Consider the following 20,650-nt stretch of genomic DNA (forward strand, 5'->3'; position numbering starts at 1 on the left):
TAATTTATTCCATAAAAATAATTTGCTCAAATTTCCTCCATAAAAATAATTTGCTCAAATTTCCTTACTTAATATAACACCATAATTCACTATTCACTAATTATCTAAATTCTCCAAAAATATTCCTTACTTACTTTCTACCCATAAAAACCATGCATACATGCTCCAAAAATGTTAAATAAAATATAAAACATAATAGAAATTTTTCGGACCAAAAATAATACCAACTTCCGGACCGGTGGTACTATTCACAGACCGGTAAACTACTATTAAAACACAGGAAAAAATGGGGCGTTACAGTTCTCCCCCCTTAAAGAATTTCGTCCTCGAAATTCACCTGAATTAAACAACTGAGGATGCTGTTGTCTCATAATATCTTCACTTTCCCATGTAGCTTCCTCGGTCTTATGGTTTCTCCAAAGAACCTTTACCAACGGAATTCTCTTATTTCTTAGTTCCTTAATTTCCCTAGCAAGTATCCTCACTGGCTCTTCCTCATAAGTTAAATCTGGCTCTATAGTCACAGATTCCACTGATATTACATGTGATGGGTCGGACCGATACCTCCTCAACATAGATACGTGGAAAACATTATGTATCCTATCCAGGTCTGGTGGTAAAGCTAGTCTATAGGCTAATGGACCCACACACTCAATGATCTCATATGGACCAATGAATCTAGGACTAAGCTTACCCTTTCTTCCAAATCGCAATATCTTTTTCCACGGAGATACTTTAAGGAAAACCTTATCTCCCACTGCATACTCTATATCCTTCCTCTTCAAATCCGCATAAGATTTTTGACGATCTGAAGCTGCTTTCAATCTATCTCTAATAATTCTGACCTTTTCTTCTGTATCCCGAATCAAATCTGGACCTACCATCTTGCCCTCACTCAATTCTGACCAACACAGTGGAGTCCTACATCTCCTACCATATAGTGCTTCAAAAGCGGCCATCTGAATACTCGACTGATAACTGTTATTGTAGGCAAATTCTACAAGTCGAATGTACTTCTCCCAACTGCCCTTAAACTCAATAGCACAAGCTCTTAACATATCCTCCAAAATCTGAATAACCCGCTCTGACTGACCATCTGTCTGAGGATGAAAAGCTGTGCTGAAATTTAGCTTAGTACCTAGAGCCTCATGTAGCTTCTTCCAAAATCTAGAAGTAAATCTCGGATCTCTATCTGAAATGATGGAAGAAGGAACCCCGTGTAATCTCATTATCTCATCTATATAAAGCTCTGCATACTGCTCCATGGTGAAGTCAGTTGTAACAGGAAGAAAGTGTGCCGACTTAGTTAGTCTATCAACTATTACCCATACAACATCTTTCTTTTTAGGAGTTAAAGGCAATCCAGTCACAAAATCCATAGTAACCTTATCCCATTTCCACTCTGGAATAGAAGTAGGGTGTAACAAACCAGAAGGAAACTGATGCTCTGCTTTCACTTGCTGGCACGTCAAACATCTCGACACATAATCTGTGATATCCCTCTTCATCGCCGGCCACCAATACTGTGATTTCAAATCCTGATACATCTTATTACTGCCAGGATGCATAGCATAGGGACTACTATGAGCTTCCTTTAAGATACTCTTCCTCAGCTCTGAAATTTTAGGCACACAAATCCGATCCCCAAAGTACAAGCAGTCATCATCTTTAATCATAAATCTCTTTTTCCTTCCATCTCTGACTCGATCTTTCCACAAGGCAATTGTCTCATCATCTCTCTATGCATCTCGAATCTGCTGAAGTAGACTAGGTCTAATCATAAGCTCTGCCACGAGTGCACCATTACTAGCTACAGATAATCGCGTATTCATAGCACGTAAAGCAACCAAGGACTTCCTACTAAGTGCATCTGCTACCACATTAGCTTTACCCGGATGGTAATCAATGGTGAAGTCATAGTCCTTAAGTAGCTCTAACCATCTGTGCTGTCTCAGATTAAGCTCCTTTTGAGTAAGCAGATACTTGAGACTCTTATGATCCGTATACAGATGACATTTCTCACCATACAAGTAATGCCTCCAAATCTTCAAAGTGAAGACTATAGCTGCTAACTCCAAATCATGCGTAGGGTAGTTCTTCTCGTGTGGTTTAAGCTGTCTAGAAGCATAAGCAACTACCTTACCCTCCTGCATAAGCACACAATGTAACATCCCTTCCCGGTCCACCCGTAAACCCGAATAAACCGAGTCGAGATGCTACAAACTGGTTGACTTTATGTCTTGTCATGCTGAACTCATAATGTATATTGAATATAATATCATGCTGATGTTGTTTACAATAATAATGTAATTTATATTTACAAGACATGATACTAGTGTCAAAATGAAATGGGCCCAACTGTGTGCCCTGTACATGCCATAAAAAGGGTAGACAAAAGATACACATCCAAATGAGTAGCTACCCTGAAGACTGAGTCTTCTACAGATGAACTGCAGCAGTTGCAAGCTGACTCTCTACGGTCCAATCTCAAAACCTGCGAGTTAAACAGGTAACTCGCTGAGCAAATAAAGCTCAGTGGATATCTCAACATATAAAGAAACAAGTAAGCACATACATGTGTAGAAAGAACCATGTAAACACATATGGCACATATAAACACACATGTCATGATACCTTCATTATACCTTGATGATCTTTCTTACTGTTTATAATACTGTATGATTCATACAATGTTATGTCAAGATATTTGTATGGCTCCATAAGGTTATAGTGAAACCGAAGTGATAAGAAAAACTGTATGAAACTGGATGAATACTGTATGCTTGGCTGCTATGGCCCATATATAATCATATCCACTCAACGGCCTGTAGCCGGAGTATCAAACTGTATGGGGTGCAGATCTGCTATCCTATGTCGCGACATAGCCTTATCTAAGTGGTTTCTACCTAACCTCAATGGAGCCTAATGTTGGTATGTCAATAATATAACACAACATTATATTCATAGTTCATAACTTCATAAATCATAATGTTTATTTGATTTCATATCATTTGTATGCTTGCATGTTGTTTTGATACATGTTCTAATGTTGTATTTTTGTTGTAAAATGATTGGAGGCATACAAGTTGAGCAAAGGAATCCAATTGCATAGAAAAAGAAGTCCAAAAGTGCATGAAAACACAAGTCGCGAGCGCGCCTTGCAAAGTCGCGAGCGCGAGATGCAAAAATGAGAGTCAGTGAGTTATCGGGCACAAGTCGCGAGCGCGCAGTGCAAAGTCGCGAGTGCGTAAAGCACCAAATGAGAGTCAGAGAGTTTCAGGTGAAGGTCGCGAGAGCGCAAATGAAAGTCGCGAGCGCGTAAAGTGCAAAATGAGAGTCAGTGAGTTTCAGGCACAAGTCGCGAGCTCGTCATGCAATTCGCGCGCGCGCGTCGCGTTTTCCAGCCTGCACAGTCTGTACTCTTTTGGTCATATCTCTCAATATACAACTCTGATTTGGATGATTCAAAAACCCATGTAAAGCTAACACATAGAGGAACAAATAACTCTTCTATAACACTTCCTAATTCCATCATTTAATGGGGTCAAAATCAAGATGAAGTTACTGGTAAAATTTCCAGCAAAACCTGTTTCAGCATAAACTCACTATTTACTTCATTTATTCAATTCCTCCCCTGTTTTCTCACCATTACCAGTCCTCCCACTCAACATGAAGCAATATTGTCTCATTAGCAACACACCACACAAATTCTCATGCAAAGAAAATGGTAAATGAAAAGAGATATCAAACCTTTACTCCAAAAAGCTTGAGCTCTTCTTTAACTTCCTTTTTCTACTACCTTTGAACTCACTTCACCTATAAATAAGAATTCTTATGAATATTCTAAAAATAGCACCAAATGATTCAATTATGAACCTCAAGAAGGTTTACTTACTTGGATAGAAGAGAAGTTGAAGTTAAGGCTTAACTACCATGAAAATGGATGGAGAAAGGAAGGAGATGAAGAAGATGAAGATAAAGATGAAAATGGGAAAGTGAAATGGTTATTACGGGTAGGCCATCAAAATATCAATGAATTTTTATGTGAAACTTCCTAAATGGTACCTCAATTGTCAACAGGTTACTACTTAAGACCCAAGCTTGGTCTTTTAATGCAAATAAATCCTCACCCATATGCTTTGATCTTTTTCTCTCAATCAAGTAAGTCCACTTATAATCCCATTCTACCCCAACCGGTTTTGGTTTGGCCCGACTCAACTCGACTCTATGAAATGACTCGACTCAGTAGGATGTCACACACAACCCAATCCATTATGTGAAGCATCACTATACACATCATACGGTCTACCCGAAACTGGCTGTGTCAACACTGGAGCCTCAGTAAGCATCATCTTAAGCTTCTCAAAACTATTCTGACATTTATCATTCCACTCGAATCTAACATCTTTTTGAAGAAGCCTAATCAAAGGAGCCGCAATGAGAGAAAATCCCTTGACAAATCTTCTCTAATAACCAGCCAATCCTAAGAAACTCCGAATCTCTGTCACATTCTTAGGTGGCTTCCATTCAAGCACTGCCTCTATCTTCTTCGGATCAACTCTAATACCCTCAACAGAAATAATGTGACCCAAGAAAGCAATCTCAGACAACCAGAATTCACACTTACTCAACTTAGCATACAACTGTCTCTCTCTCAGTATCTGAAGTACAATTCTCAAATGGTGATCATGATCCTCTCTAGTCCGAGAATATACCAAGATGTCATCAATGAACACAACCACAAACTGATCTAAGTAAGGATGAAAGATCCGGTTCATCAAATCCATGAACACTGCAGGAGCATTAGTCAAACCAAACGGCATTACCAAGAACTCATAGTGACCGTAGCGTGTCCTGAAAGCAGTCTTAGGTACATCTGATGCCTTCACCCTTAGCTGATGATAACCTGATCTTAGATCTATCTTCGAGAATACACTAGCTCCTCTCAACTGATCGAACAAATCATCTATCCGAGGCAATGGATACCGATTCTTCACAGTAACTTTGTTAAGTTGTCTGTAATCAATACACAATCTAAGTGATCCATCCTTCTTCTTTACAAACAATACTGGAGCACCCCACGGAGATACACTAGGACGAATAAACCCCTTATCAAGCAATTCCTGAATCTGTATCTTTAACTCTTTCAACTCAGAAGGCGCCATCCAATACGGAGCAATGGATATCGGTGCAGTACCAGGCATAACCTCAATACCAAACTCAACCTCTCTCTCAGGAGGTAAACCAGGCAACTCCTCTGGAAACACATCCGGAAAATCACATACTGTGGGTATATCATGGACACTAGGAGATTCTGACTCTGGAGCAAGTACACAGGCTAAGTAGGCCTCATAACCATGCTGGATCAATCTTCTAGCAGTAGAAGCAGAAATAACATTAGAGAGGTAATCCGACCTCTCACCCACAACTACAATCTCCTCACCAGATGAAGTCTGGAGTGTAATCCTCTTAAGTCTACAATCAACCATAACTCCATGTCTAGATAACCAATCCATACCCAAGATCACATCAAACTCCCGGAAAGGCAACGCTATTAGATCTCCCAGAAACACATGGCCATAGATTACCAATGGACAATCTCTATACACCTGATTAACTACGACACTATGACCTAAGGGATTAGTAACCTCAATACTATGCTCTAACATATCAGCATGCATATTACCCAATCTACCCACATGTATGCCTAAATATGAATGAGTAGAGCCAGGATCAATCAAAGCATATACAGAAATATCAAAGAGAGAGAATGTACCAATGATAACGTCTGGGGCATCCTGCTCCTCCCTAGTCCGGATAGCATACGCTCTAGCAGGTGCTCTGGACTCAAGTTTTTCCACTGTCTCTGAAACTGGCCTCTGACTCCCAGTGCCTCCTGTATCACCACGGCCTCTGCCTCTGCCTCTCGAAACATAAGGAGCCGACCTCCCTACCTGAGGAGCTGCACTAGCCAAAGTCATAGGGCAGTCTCAAAGCAAATGCTCTGTAGACCCACATCGAAAGCATGCCCCAGAAAATCTCCTACAAACCCCGGGATGCTTCTTTCCACACTGAGGACATGGCGGAATATCAATCCACGTAGCACCTCCACCACTAGCAACAGATGTGGTCTGTGGAGCTACTCTGCCATGAGTACCCTGTCCATATCTCTGAATCGGTCTAGACCAGGTTTGTGATGGACCTCTGTGCCTCTTACTACTAGACTGAGCCCCAGAAGTCTGTCCAGATACCATACCCTGAACCCTCTTTTGTTGACCCTGCTGACTCCGTTGCCTCCTAGCCTGCTGCTCATTCCTCACTTACTCAAGCTCTAAAGCTGCCTTCACTAGGGAAGACAATGATGTATGAGGATGAGCAACTAGATGCATGCGATATTCATCATGCAAGCCTTTCCTAAAGCGCTTGCATCTTGTTAAGGATTAGTTGTAAATAGAACTCTATTAGGAGTTAGATTCTTAATAGGTTTATAGTATCTTGTATGTGTATATATATGTGTCCCTATTGATGAATCAAACACAGAAAAATATTTTCCCACATTAAATCTACATGGTATCAGAGCCTTTGGCTCGTTAAACCTTTTTTTCCGTTTGCGTTGAAATTCCAGCGGCTGTCCAGCGGCTGTCGGTCTCGGTGACAGTTCTAGGGTCACCGTTTTGTCTCACCACCTACCTCAGAAGGTTCCCCAGCTGCCGATCGGCGTTCCCTCCAAATCCGGTCACCGGATTCCCTGCGCGTGGGCCCCACGCGCCGCTTTTGTGTTTCTGCTACAGTACCACGCGCCGGGGCGTGGCGGCGCGTCCGGCTATTTTCGGCGATCGAAAATAGTTCTCTGGCTTCGTTTCAACTTCAGCAATCTACTCAGGTGGTTGTTTTTCCAATCCGGCGAAGTTTTGGTAGGAGCGTTCTCAGTTTTTGTCAATTTGGAGTTTTCAGGTTACTGTTTGCTCCTGTTTGCTTTTGAAAGGCTATTTTTTTTTTTTGGTATCTCTTTCTGGGTTGCTGGTAGGGTGTTTAGTTTTTGTTAATAATGGATCCTCCAACTACAGATTCTAAAACTACTATTACTGAATTAATCCCAGCAATGAATAAGATCACAGAACATAAATTGAAAGGAACTAATTATTTAGATTGGAGTAAGACAATTCGAGTTTATTTGCGAAGTGTTGAAAAAGATGATCATTTAATTGATGATCCACCAACTGATGACACTAGGCAACGTTGGCTCAGGGAAGATGCTAAGTTATTCCTACTGATTCGCAATTCTATTGACAGTGAAGTGGTTGGATTAATCAATCATTGTGAGTTTGTTAAAGAATTAATGGAATATCTTGAATTCTTGTATTCGGGAAAAGGTAATCTGTCTCGTATGTATGAGGTCTGCAAAGGATTTTATCGGGTTAACTAGCGAGATATGACCCTTACAGAATTTAAAAAGATTTACGAGGAACTTAATGTTTTATTGCCTTTTAGTCCCGATGTTAAGGTTCAATAAACGCAGCGAGAACAAATGGCTGTGATGAGTTTTCTTGTAGGTCTTGCTCCAGTTTTTGAAACTGCCAAATCACAAGTTCTTTCAGGCAGTGATGTTACCTCTCTTCAGGAGACTTTTGCTAGATTGCTCCGTACTGAAGGTTCTCATACACCTTCCCCTTCTGATAATAGTGCCCTTGTGAGTCATAATCAGGTAGCTAGACAGCCAAGAAACAGAGGAAGAGGAGGAAATAACCGTGGTAATGGACCAATCACTCGGGAGACAAGCATTCTTATCTGTCATTATTGTCATGAACCTGGTCACACTAAACGGTATTGCAAGAAACTAATAAATAAGCCACCAAGGGTAAATATGGCACATCAAGATTATGCAGTTACTTCTTCTGACAACAATGTAACAATTTCTGCTGCGGAGTATGCTGAGCTCTCTAGATACCGTTCCTCTAAGTCTACTAATTCCTCAATTGCTGCTGCTGTCAACTCAGGTACTCCTCCTTCTTGTCTTATGTCTACCTCATCAGAGTGGGTCATTGATTCTGGTTGCACCGATCACATGACAGGTAACCCTAGTCTCTTATCCTCATTAAAAGAACCTAAACAATTTAATCGTCATGTTACTCTAGCTGATGGGTCCACATCTCCTGTCAAGTGTATTGGCACTGCCAATCCCATTCCATCTCTTCCATTGTCTTCTGTTTTTTGTTTGCCTCGTTTTTCGTTTAATCTATTATCTGTTAGCAAAATTATTCGTATGCTGAATTGTTGTGTCAAATTTTATCCTACATATTGTGTGTTTCAGGATCTTTTGACGAAGCGGATTATTGGTAGAGGACGTGAGTCTGGTGGCCTTTATCTTCTGGATGAACACGTTTCATTATCTCTGGCTTGTGCTGGTGCTCTATCTCCTCTTGAGGTTCATTGTCGTTTGGGTCATCCATCATTGTCTACTTTAAAGAAGTTGTGTCCGCAGTTTCAGTCTTTATCAAGTTTAGAATGTGAATCTTGTCAATTTGCCAAACATCATCGTTTACCTTTAGTTCCTCGAGTCAATAAGCGGGTTTCATCCCCTTTTGAGTTAGTTCATTCTGATGTTTGGGGTCCATGTCCGGTTATTTCTAAAACTGGCTTTCGGTATTTTGTAACTTTTGTGGATGATTATTCTCGTGTTACTTGGTTATTTTTAATGAAAACTCGTTCTGAGATATTCTCTATTTTCTATTCTTTTTGTGCTGAAATTAAAACTCAATTTAATACTTCTGTTCGCATATTGCACAGTGATAATGCTAAAGAATACCTATCTAGTTCGTTCCAATCTTATATGTCACAAAATGGTATTCTCCATCAAACATCTTGTGTTGATACTCCTTCTCAAAATGGGGTTGCAGAAAGAAAGAATCGACATCTTCTTGAAGTTGCTAGGGCACTTTTATTCCAAATGAAAGTCCCTAAACATTTTTGGGCTGATGCTGTCTCTACTGCATGTTTTTTGATTAATCGCATGCCTTCTTCTGTGCTTAATGGTGCAATTCCTTATAATGTCTTGTTTCCTTCTAAAATTCTATTCCCCATTGAACCTCGTATTTTTGGTTGTACTTGTTTTGTTCGTGATGTTCGTCCACAGGTTTCCAAATTAGATCCAAAGTCCCTTCGTTGTGTTTTCCTTGGGTATTCTCGGCATCAAAAAGGGTATCGTTGTTTCTCTCCCGATCTTGACCGTTATCTTATTTCTGCAGATGTCACATTTTTTGAGAATACTCCATTTTTTCCTTCTTCTATATATAAGAGTGAGGGGGAGGATGATGACCTTTTAGTCTATGCTATCCAGCAAGTTCATAACTCTCCTGCTCCTGCTCGTATTCCTGACCTTGCTCCTGCTCCTACTCCAGTGTCTGCTGCTCCTATTCCCGCTCCTGCACCAGCATCTACACGCCCTCGTTTTGAACAGGTTTATTCCAGGAGACCAGGAACTCTTGACTCACTTCCTCCACCTGCCGTTTCACCAGAAGATCCGGTTCTCTCCACTCAACCTGAGCCTGTGCCATGCACTCCCCAGTCAGACTTTGACCTTCCCATTTCTCTTAGAAAAGGTAAACGCAAATGTACCTACCCTATTTCCTCTTTTGTTAGTTATGATCATCTTTCTTCTTCATCTCGTTGTTTTGTAAGTAACTTAGACTCTGTCTCTATTCCTAAAACTGTTGTCCAAGCGTTGTCCCATCCTGGTTGGTGTGCAGCAATGAAAGAGGAGATGGCTGCCTTAGATACTAATGGTACTTGGGATCTTGTGCCTCTCCTGGCAGGTAAGAAAGCTATTGGTTGTAAGTGGGTTTTCACCGTTAAAGTGAATCCTGATGGGACTGTTGCTCGTCTCAAGGCTCGATTAGTTGCAAAGGGTTATTCTCAGATCTATGGCCTTGATTATTCTGATACTTTTTCTCTTGTTGCCAAATTGTCTTCTGTTCGTTTATTTATTTCCTTAGCAGCTACTTTTGACTGGCCTTTACATCAGCTGGACGTTAAGAATGCCTTTCTTCATGGGGATCTTCAGGAGGAAGTTTACATGGAGCAACCACCAGGCTTTGTTGCTCAGGGGGAGTCGGGTAAAGTGTGTAAACTTCGAAAATCTCTTTATGGCCTAAAACAGAGTCCTCGAGCTTGGTTTGGTAGATTTTACAATGTGGTACATCAATTTGGCATGCAGAAGAGTACTTCTGATCATTCTGTATTTTTCAGAAGTACTAAGACTGGTTTGATTCTACTTGTGGTTTATGTTGATGACATTGTTATTACAGGGAGTGATTCAGCCAGCATTACATCACTCAAATCATTTCTCCAGACCCAGTTCCAGACAAAAGACTTAGGCTTGTTGAAGTATTTTTTGGGTATTGAAGTATCTAGGTGTAAGAGAGGCATCTTCTTATCTCAAAGGAAGTATGTCCTTGACTTACTGAAGGAAACCGAAAAGTTGGGTGCCAAACCATGCAGTGCTCCAATGACTCCAAATATGCAACTTTCAATTGGTGGTGAGCTATTTGATGATCCTGAGATGTATAGAAGGTTAGTGGGCAAATTGAATTATCTTACCGTAACACGTCTAGATATTGCTTACTCTGTGAGCGTCTTGAGCCAGTTTATGTCTTCTCCTACTGTTATCCATTGGGAAGCTTTGGGACAGATTTTGTGCTACTTGAAAGGTAATCCAGGTCGTGGCCTGCTTTACAGTAATCATAGGCATTTGAACATTGAATGTTTTTCAGATGCGGATTGGGCAGGTTCGAAGGTTGATAGAAGATCAACTTCAGGATATTGTGTCTTTGTAGGTGGAAACTTGATATCATGGAGGAGCAAGAAACAAAATGTAGTCTCACGATCGAGTGCTGAATCAGAATATCGAGCTATGGCACAATCTGCTTGTGAATTAATTTGGATTCGTCAGTTGTTAGAGGAAATTGGCTTCAAGTCATCCTTGCCTGCAAAGTTATGGTGTGATAATCAAGCTGCTCTTCACATTGCATCAAATCCAGTATTCCATGAACGAACAAAACATATCGAGATTGATTGTCATTTCATTCGTGAAAAGATACAACAGGGTGTTATCTCTACAGGACACGTTAAAACAAGTGAACAGTTAGGGGATATCTTTACAAAAGCTCTAAACGGACCCCGGGTTGACTATCTTTGTAACAAGTTAGGCATGATTAATATCTATGCTCCAACTTGAGGGGGAGTGTTAAGGATTAGTTGTAAATAGAACTCTATTAGGAGTTGTAAATAGAACTCTATTAGGAGTTAGATTCTTAATAGGTTTATAGTATCTTGTATGTGTATATATATGTGTCCCTATTGATGAATCAAACACAGAAAAATATTTTCCCACATTAAATCTACACATCTATCAGACTCAGTAGGAATCATCTCAGTAGCATACCTGCTCAACCGGATGAACTCTCTCTCATATTCAGCCACAGACATTCTGCCCTGTTTTAATGCTAAAAACTCTGCTTTACGTTGGTCAATGTAAAGCTCCCCAATATATTTCTGTCTGAACTCAGAAAGAAAGAAGTCCCAAGTCCTCTGCTCAGCACTAACTGTCCGTGATACAGTATCCCACCACTGGTAAGCTTCCTCTCTCAATAAGGAAGTGGCACAAACCAAACTGTCTACAGGTGAGCACTGCATCTGCTCCAATATCCTCTCCACAGACTGGAGCCAATACTCTGCTGCAGAAGCCACATCATCCTTTCTACCCATAAACTCAACAGCTCCATATTTCCTCAGTTTCTCAATAGGGGGACGAACTGGAATAGGGGCTGGAGCAACTGGAGCCTGGGGAACAGCTCCTGCTGCCTGCCTCAAAGCAGCAACTAACTGCTGAACAAATGTATCCTGATTAGGCCCAGCAGGACCTGCAGCAGCTTGCCCCACCCTCGAGGCGTGCTCTGCATTAGAACCCACAGCACCACTAGCGGCATCTCCAATAGGAATACCACCACTAGGAGGGACATAACTATCCACCTCCTCATCTGACAGATGTTGAGACATCACTCAACTCCTACAAAGACCAAAAGGTTCGCATCAGAGAGAAGTTCCAAACCAAATCAATATGGCATGTATTTAACTTAAATTACTCATACTCTCACTTCAAAATAGATAAATGCCTCTATATGCATATAGTCCTAGAACCACCTAAACCTATGCTCTGATACCACTAAATGTAACACCCGCTGCCCGATCCTGAAAGACCCGACGGTGGATGCCACATTCGGTGCTGGAGGCACTGTCCTAACGTACATATAAATCAAACAATCATATTATGAATTAGAAGTGACTTAGTATTCACAAGTTTAGCAAGTAATAGTATTTTGTTTTGAAAATGATTTGGGAGAATCCTACAGAAAAACTGCAAGAGTTTCCCCTAAAAATAGAAGTTGCCAAACATATGAATACAAAGCACTCCCAAATTCAAACTCCAAACCCCGTCAAACTCCAATAACAACACAATAGCACTTCTATAATTTCATAACTCCATAGTTCCTCAATAACATTATAATATTCATCACTTCAATACATTCATTTAAATATATCAACTTCTAATGTTCTAACCATTAAATAAGTCCAAGTTTATCTCCCAATATATATACACCAAAATCATTTACAATAACATGTTTAAGTTATAAATTAAATAATACAGTCTCCAAAAATGTAATCGTTATACATGCCAAAATTTTTAGTTACATAAAATACTAATCAACTACCAAAAGATCTCTTCAGCTCTGATGCTACTCTTCAGGTCTTTAAGCAGCAAGCACAATCTCCAACCTGCGCGTGATAAAATCAACGCGCTGAGTATAAAACTCAGTGGTGCTCATAAAACACAACAAACCAATGTTGTGATGACAACATACTTAAAAACAATCATTTATATACATAAAATCATTAAATTTGAACATGCAGTACATATGTACACCAACACATCATGCTTTAGAAATTCATTTGATATCATAAATAAGTTGTGGTAAATTAAGAGTTATTAACATAATGTGATCTCATTTATTTCACTTCCTTAAAAATATTGTATAAGGGCTCACATACACTTAGGAGAAAAAGAAGCAGATAAGTTTTCATAGCTTATTCATAATGGCCTTAGGTCGCCAACCTTTTCATAACATATAGAGCGCGTCCGCCCTAACATAAGACACCCACGTGCCTAGCATATGATCATAGCTTCTTATCATAATGGCATCAAATGCCGAGCATGCTCATCATACATAATAAAATCAAATCATGCATCAAATCCACACCAAGTATATTAGAGCCCAAAAACATTTCTCATAAAATTCATTTTCTTTAGTCTTCTCATAATAAAAACTTAATTTAAACTTAAGTAATTCATAAAAATTCTCATACTTAAACAAAATGACTTAACATAGAAAAATTTTCAGCATAAAAATAACATGGACCTTTGCTGTGTTTTTAAAACATAACCGGAGCTATGGGTCTCCAAATTAAATGAAATTAGAGTCATTAGAAAGATAAGACAAAATTCTACAAATGTTATGAAGGGATCACAGCCCAGATCAATATGGAAGATAACAAAACAAAGCTAGGAACACAGCCTGACAGACCAGACCTGATTCAGCAGAACCAAGTCCATTGTTTCTTGCATTCCTACTAAACCCCACACTCAAATTAAACCAATCTAGAACGAGAGAATTCTCAAGACATAGGGAAACAACTTTTATGAAGAACTCAGAACCTAATCTTGTCATTATAGTGGTCAAAATGGGCACTCAATTCAGTGATGCATGTGGCCCGACACAAACAGAGTCAGTTTGGGTGGTTTAGCCATAAGTTGAGTTATATATCTCCAAATTGGACACAAGAGGATGGGTTGGAAAGCTAAGAGATAGACCTACAACTTTTATGAAGGAATCAGACACAGATGGAAATTATAAAGGATTGAAAAATGGTCCTAAATCTCACTCAAAATCACGTTTTTCCCAAATTCAGTTTACTTTAGCCATGAAAGGAACATGAACCACAAAGATACAAGGTAGCAATGTCTACCACAACATAAATACTCATCAAACATCATCCAAGAGCATGTAATGGCAACCAAAATTCAACAAACCAATCATTTCATACAAAATCTCAAAATATACACATAATAGCATAAAGGCACAAAATCAAAATTTGAGTAAGGTAAGTGTGTTTATGAACACTAACCTTCAAAACAAGCTTTAACAAGCTTTAATCAAAGCTTCTCAAGCTTTGGTCTTGACTTTATCCTTATTAGAAGGCTCTCCACCCTCTACATGGAAGAAACTCAAAATCAAACAAAGAAAACAAATAAAAGAAGTAATTGGAGCATGATTAAGCATGTATATGCTAAAAAACAACTCTAAACCCAAAAATAATGAGATTATCATAAAATCACTTACTTGACCCAAGTAGGAAAATCACCAAATTCCTTGAAATTAGTCACCAAAGATTACTTCTCTAGCTTCACTCTCTAAGATTTATGACTTAAATCAAGTTGGATGGGTGTTTCCTAAGTAGAAATTGAAGAAAATGAAGAAGAAGAAGAAGAAGAAGAAGAAGAAGGAGGAGGAAGAGAAACGTGGATGTAGAAGAAGATGGCAAAATTTGGTGGTCAATAATTGATAGTTGCTTTATTAAAGCAACTAAGGGGGTATTTTGGTCTTTTCTTCAAATAGGAGGGTTTTTTGGTCTTTTCTCCAAATATTCTCCAATTAAATTCCTTCAAAATATTATTTATCTCCACAAAACTCTCTAATTTATTCCATAAAAATAATTTGCTCAAATTTCCTTACTTAATATAACACCATAATTCACTATTCACTAATTATCTAAATTCTCCAAAAATATTCCTTACTTACTTTCTACCCATAAAAACCATGCATACATGCTCCAAAAATGTTAAATAAAATATAAAACATAAATAGAAATTTTTCGGACCAAAAATAATACCAACTTCCGGACCGGTGGTACTATTCACAGACCGGTAAACTACTATTAAAACACAGAAAAAAATGGGGCGTTACAGAACACACATATATATCCTCTTTTTTTTTTTTTTTTTTTTTTTTTTTACTAGGAGTTATAATTTCCATTAGACTGTTTGAGCGTGAAGGTTTTTGGCTTTTCTAGAATAGTGCGTTTTCTGGGATTGAACTTATATTTCCACCCTTACAGAAATTTAGATTGCTTACTACCACAATTAACACATTGTTGATAGAACACATATTTTTAATCCTCCCAAAAATGCATTTTTTGGATATTGAACTTGTACTTTCAGTTCTCATCCTTGTAGATGCGATTTATTACCCAAACAAATACATTGTTAATTTAAAACTTTTAGATGATTATGTTTTTATACGAATTTTAATAATAATAATAATAATAATAATAATAATAATAATAATAAATTCATTCTTTTAAGCAATTTTAGGTACATTTACTTGGATTTCTTTTAGTGGAAGCTTATTCCTTTACTAATGTTTAGTGATTTAAATTTTTCTATACAGATCATGTGTAGTAAATTTTCTAAAAGGTAAAGTTAAAAATTTCTTTAGTCGTCCCATTTAAAAAGTGAACAAACGTTACTCAAAGGTTTATATATATGTTTTTTAAAAAAACTCATTTTAATATATATTGGTCTAGTTTTGAAAATATTATTTTAAAATATTCCTCTAATTTTTTATGCATAAAAAAAAACAGTACATCCCCGTATTTATTAATTGGACTACCTATATTGGCTAAAAGAATAATGATAATTCATAAACAATTAATCCTTTTAAATCCAATAAAATGATATTTTTTTTTCCAATCTTTTAATAATTACTAATCTTTTTATAACGTGCGTCAGACGTTAACTATACTCGTTATTCGTACACGTTCAATTTTGTATGTCATTGCTCATTTTTACTTGTTATTTATACTCGTTCAATTTTACTTGTTATTTATACCTATTACCCATATTCGTTTAAAATTTTAATACATGCACTCATTCCACACCCATTTTAACTAATATTCAAATATGTTTTAAATGGGTTTGGGAAGGGTAGAGTACCCACAAAAATCCACTCTATTTATATATATATATATATATATATATATATATATATATATATATATATATATATATATATTGATAGATACCTACTCTAACAGGGCTCTAGTGAAATATGTGAGTTCCCTCTTGAGTGCCATGAGGATCTAACCAGATGGGCCCATTGGTCGGTTCCTCACGTAGTGATGGGAACTCCATACAGTTTCTTTTATTTGTTATAGCTTGGTTTAGCGCTTATGTGTGTCAGATTGGCTCTTTGGAGCGCTTTGACAGTGTGTGATGTGTTTAGAGTTGCCACCTTAATTTGTTTTTATTTTCGGAGAAAATACAAGGTAAAAACCCCGTGATTGACTCCTTTTTAATTTGCTACAAGGATAAAATGCATTAGCCACGAATCATTGGATTCGGGGAACAGGTTTTCGGCTTATTTTCATATGAATCAATGGTTTGGAAATTTAAGCAAGTAATCAAAATATTTAGTTTGCGTGGATGACAGTTATAGATTCATTATCATAGTTATAATGCATCGCAATTATAGACAAAGCATCGAAAAGCATAGTATTGAAAAATGTGTAATTTAGAGGGGAGCTGACTCTAGCCTCGTTTATCTAGGATTCTAGGTCATTTGGTCGGGGTCCCGTTACATAGACTGAAATCCTAGAAATGCCTTCGTACCTCGTTTGTAAGAGGATCAGGGCACATGAAGTTCTACCATCGATTAGGATGATAGGATTTTGCGTGTCACTCGCAGAGTGAGCTTATGAAGAGCCGGACGGACTAGGCATAGGGTGCTGGATGGACCGAACTTTTAGTTTGAAAACTGGTTTTAAAGTTTTGTCGGAGGGATTGTGCTTTGTATGCCGGATGGACCTGGCTTAAAGCATATTATATGCTAGATGGACCAGGCTTAATTGACAAAGGTAGGTTTAGTAAAGGCAAGGCAAGGAGGTTGAGTCTTTTTCCAATAGCAAAGGTAGGGCATGCGGACCCATAATTAGTCTTATATATTATATATTAAATAGCTTTGATCTAAGGAAGAAAAAGTGTGATGGAAAGTCGAAAGGAACGACTTTTGAGAATCAAGTCGAGCTTGAACTCAACTAAGAAAGAGGAGAAAGTCAGACTATATTTCCTTAGAAACATTCACGTGTGGAAGAAATATAGTCGTTGATGCTTGAGAAGTGCTTGATCAAAACAATAAGAGGTACTTGTAAATGAGGGAGAGTGCTGAATTTATAGGGCTGGACTGCCCTCTGGCTGATATCGGGGATGTGAACGCCGATACCGGTGGGGGCATTTCTGAGAGCCCTTGCTGGTATCGGATGGCAAGTAGCTGGTAACACCGCTAGGCTGGCCAGTACCGGTCAAAGCAAATTACTACTCTACCCTTTTAACTTGTTTTTAGGGTTTTCAGGAGTTCGTTCGAGGCACAAACTACATCCGATCGAGCTGATTCTCATGTTATTGGAACCGTAGTGGAATTTCCTAGGGCCTAATGCTGAAATCATGGCAACATTTTGCCTGCTTCGGAAGATCAGAGCTGTTCTTGGTTTGAGCTTACAGACTCCAATTTCAGCCTGTTTGCTTAGAATTCTGGCTGGAAAACCATAACTCACGGGTCATGTTGATGTCTGAAACATCCTGTTAAAATCTCATTTGATTCTAAGAATATTTTTTTGAAATCGGTCTGATTCGGTTGATTTTTCAGGTTTTTTCTATAAAATTCTGTCACTAAGGAGGATAGAGCATTGTTTGGAAATTTGTCAAGGTTGCATAGGCTAAAACCGTGAAAAATTTTGAGTTTGGATGAATCTCAAGAAGTCTGATTTTTCAAGCAAGGATGAGCTTCGCCCTCCCCATTTTCTATAAATAGGGGGGTGGTAGAGCCTCATTTGCTCCACACCTTCCCTAATCCTCTCTCCTCTCTAAAAGGTATTACTGAAGCTCTGTGAGGTCTGCTCAGTAAGCAGGAAGCGTGCCTCTGACTACGTAAGTGCTCCAGAGTTCATACTGAAGGGCCGGGACACTCACATCTCTTTCATCGGGCAGAGATGTGACCTAGTAGAAGCATATGGCCTAGTAGAAGCATAGGCTCTTAGTATCGATGCCTTAGGCCACCTGACTAGAACTTGCAATTAGGTCCTTGAACTTTGAAAAATTACACTTTCACCCCAAAAATAGCTCTACTTAGGTTTTAGGTCCAATTTTGACTCCGGTTGAAGCCATAACCTCCTTAGACACTGTAGGCAGTCTCGGTCAGAGTCTGATTGTAATTTACCATTCAATCCCTAGGTTTCAGTAAAAATTACCATTTTGCCTTTGTGGCCTGTTTTCAGCTCTAATTGCAGCCGTGACCTCCTTAGACCTTGTAGGTAGTTTCGATAGAGGTCTAATTGTTTGAAAATTATCTTCTTACCCCTGATTGGCGAGAAAATTGGTCTTTTGCCATGATGACCTATTTTCAGAACTGATTGAAATTGTGAATTTCTTAGACCCTATAAGTAGTGTCGGTAGGATTCCGATGGTTTATATTGATCTGATAACCCTGTTGCTAGTATGAGAAATTTGAGATTGGTCTGAAATCCCTATTTTGAGTATGAAAATTCTGAGAATGATTTGAAGATCCGGCTCTTAGTTTAAAAACCCTGATATTGATATGCTTTTCTACTGCTTTCCTATAAGAATTGTTAGTTTCTTTGCATATAATATTTTTGCACTGAGATGCCTGTTAGTTGGTGAGTTTGACATATTCATAAGAGAAATGAATTTAAAGTTCTAGAAATTGACACTTGTGTGTTTATGTGCTTGTGCATGTACCTGTCAGGCTACCATCCATTCCAGGGAAGCACTGAAGGATCTTAGCATTGTTTGGCACATCTTTTAGAGATATCCAGCAGTTCAGGATCGGATATGCCCTTCTAGTCTCGGCCATTTCGCTATGTTGGGGACGGACATTGGCTACCACCATCTATGTAGGGCCTTGGTAGAGCATTGGTGGAAGACTACTAATACTTTCCACACGCCAGTCAGGGAGTGGACACTAACTCCCTTCGAGTTTGTGGTGCTGATGGGGATACATTTTGGTTCTCGCCTGGTGGATGTGGACCCTTCCTTGCTCGGGCCTGATTGCCTTGCTGATCTGCCTGGTTTTACACCAGAGCATGATGCTAATGACTCATATCGGAACTCAATACTGCGTGAGCAGGTGTCGAAGCTTAGTCATGCTACTGAGGGACCAGATTGCTTGTGCTTTTGTTTTGATGATTCTGGGCTGCACGATTGTGCATGTGAGGGCGATGAGATTTGAATTCACCTTTAGCCATTTTTTCGAATGATTAAAAGGAAAATGGACTTGGTTTATTTTAATTTATTAAATCAGTTTTCTTTTATTAGATCCGTTTTTAATGTCCTTAGATAGGCGACCTTATTTTTGAAAAACGAGTTTTTGTAAAAACAACTCGTACTTTGGTAAGAGGTTTATTTTTGGAGTTGCCACCCTCTTGAGGGAAAAATTCACGAAAAGGTCATTTATTAGGAAATAACTAATTCGGTTTTAAGAAGAGACTAGATAAGGGAGTTAGGTATAGTCACGAGAAGGGGTTAGGCACTCAGATCGTCCAGTTAGAAACCAGCCTCCTTCATTGTCCATTCATTCACAATCTCAATAATGTGATTAGCTCTAATTGAGGTGTAATTACGTTTTAATGCATTTTTGACATATGGCAATCATGAGCAACAATAACCAAACATAACATGAATAATCACACAAAGAAAAGGGGAGGAGAATAGAATTACAACCTTTCCCTATTTTACATTCTACCCTTTAAACCAATAATATTTCCCAAACCCAATAGTATTATAATTTGGCAATTTGTGGAATCCATTATGGATCCCTTACATTAAGCTCAACATAAGGCATTAAATCAATAATAAAGAATGAAACAATAAACATGATAAGCATACAACAAGTATTCAGATGCCATAAATTATGCATTGACATACAAAGAATCACAAGAAGAAAGAATCAATGATAAGGAACAACGGTCAGCATAATAAATGACGATGTAATAATGAAAGACGTATAAATAAATGACTTGAAATTTAAAGCAGAAATTATATGAACTGAAAAGTAAATAACAGAATAGTAAATCTTTATTTTTAACATAGAATAGGATTTGAGTTGAACAATTTGTCGTTCATCACGAATGATGAACGATTATGACGATCACCACCCATTTCCCATTCCTTCTTTGTTCATCTAGGCAAAACATGAGTTCTATATGCATTTTAAGCAAAGGTGCTTAATGCTTGACTCGATTGGATCCAAGAATCATGGCATATCATTTGAAAAGATGAATTCTAGGGTCTGAATTGAAGACCCGTGCGCCATTAGAAGTGGCGTGTGCCACGCATGGTGGCGTGCACCACATGTAGTGGTGGTGGGGGGTCTATCCCAGATTAGAAGCCCATAAATTTTATTTCTACTCTGTTTGGCTAGCCACAATGGCGTGCATGACACTTAGTGGGATGGTGCCCTCATCGTGT

General features: G+C 38.6%; 1 pseudogene; it reads right to left on the reverse strand.

Annotated features, from left to right (window-relative positions):
• Nucleotides 1-1,739: 1,739 nt before the first annotated feature.
• LOC149494266 (uncharacterized) lies at nt 1,740-12,054 on the reverse strand (annotated as a pseudogene).
• Nucleotides 12,055-20,650: the final 8,596 nt, after the last annotated feature.

This window comes from Jatropha curcas, chromosome 8, assembly GCF_041381405.1.
Source record: "Jatropha curcas cultivar XTBG-Jc1 chromosome 8, XTBG_Jcur_1.0, whole genome shotgun sequence".
In the NCBI taxonomy this organism is placed as follows: Eukaryota; Viridiplantae; Streptophyta; class Magnoliopsida; order Malpighiales; family Euphorbiaceae; genus Jatropha; species Jatropha curcas.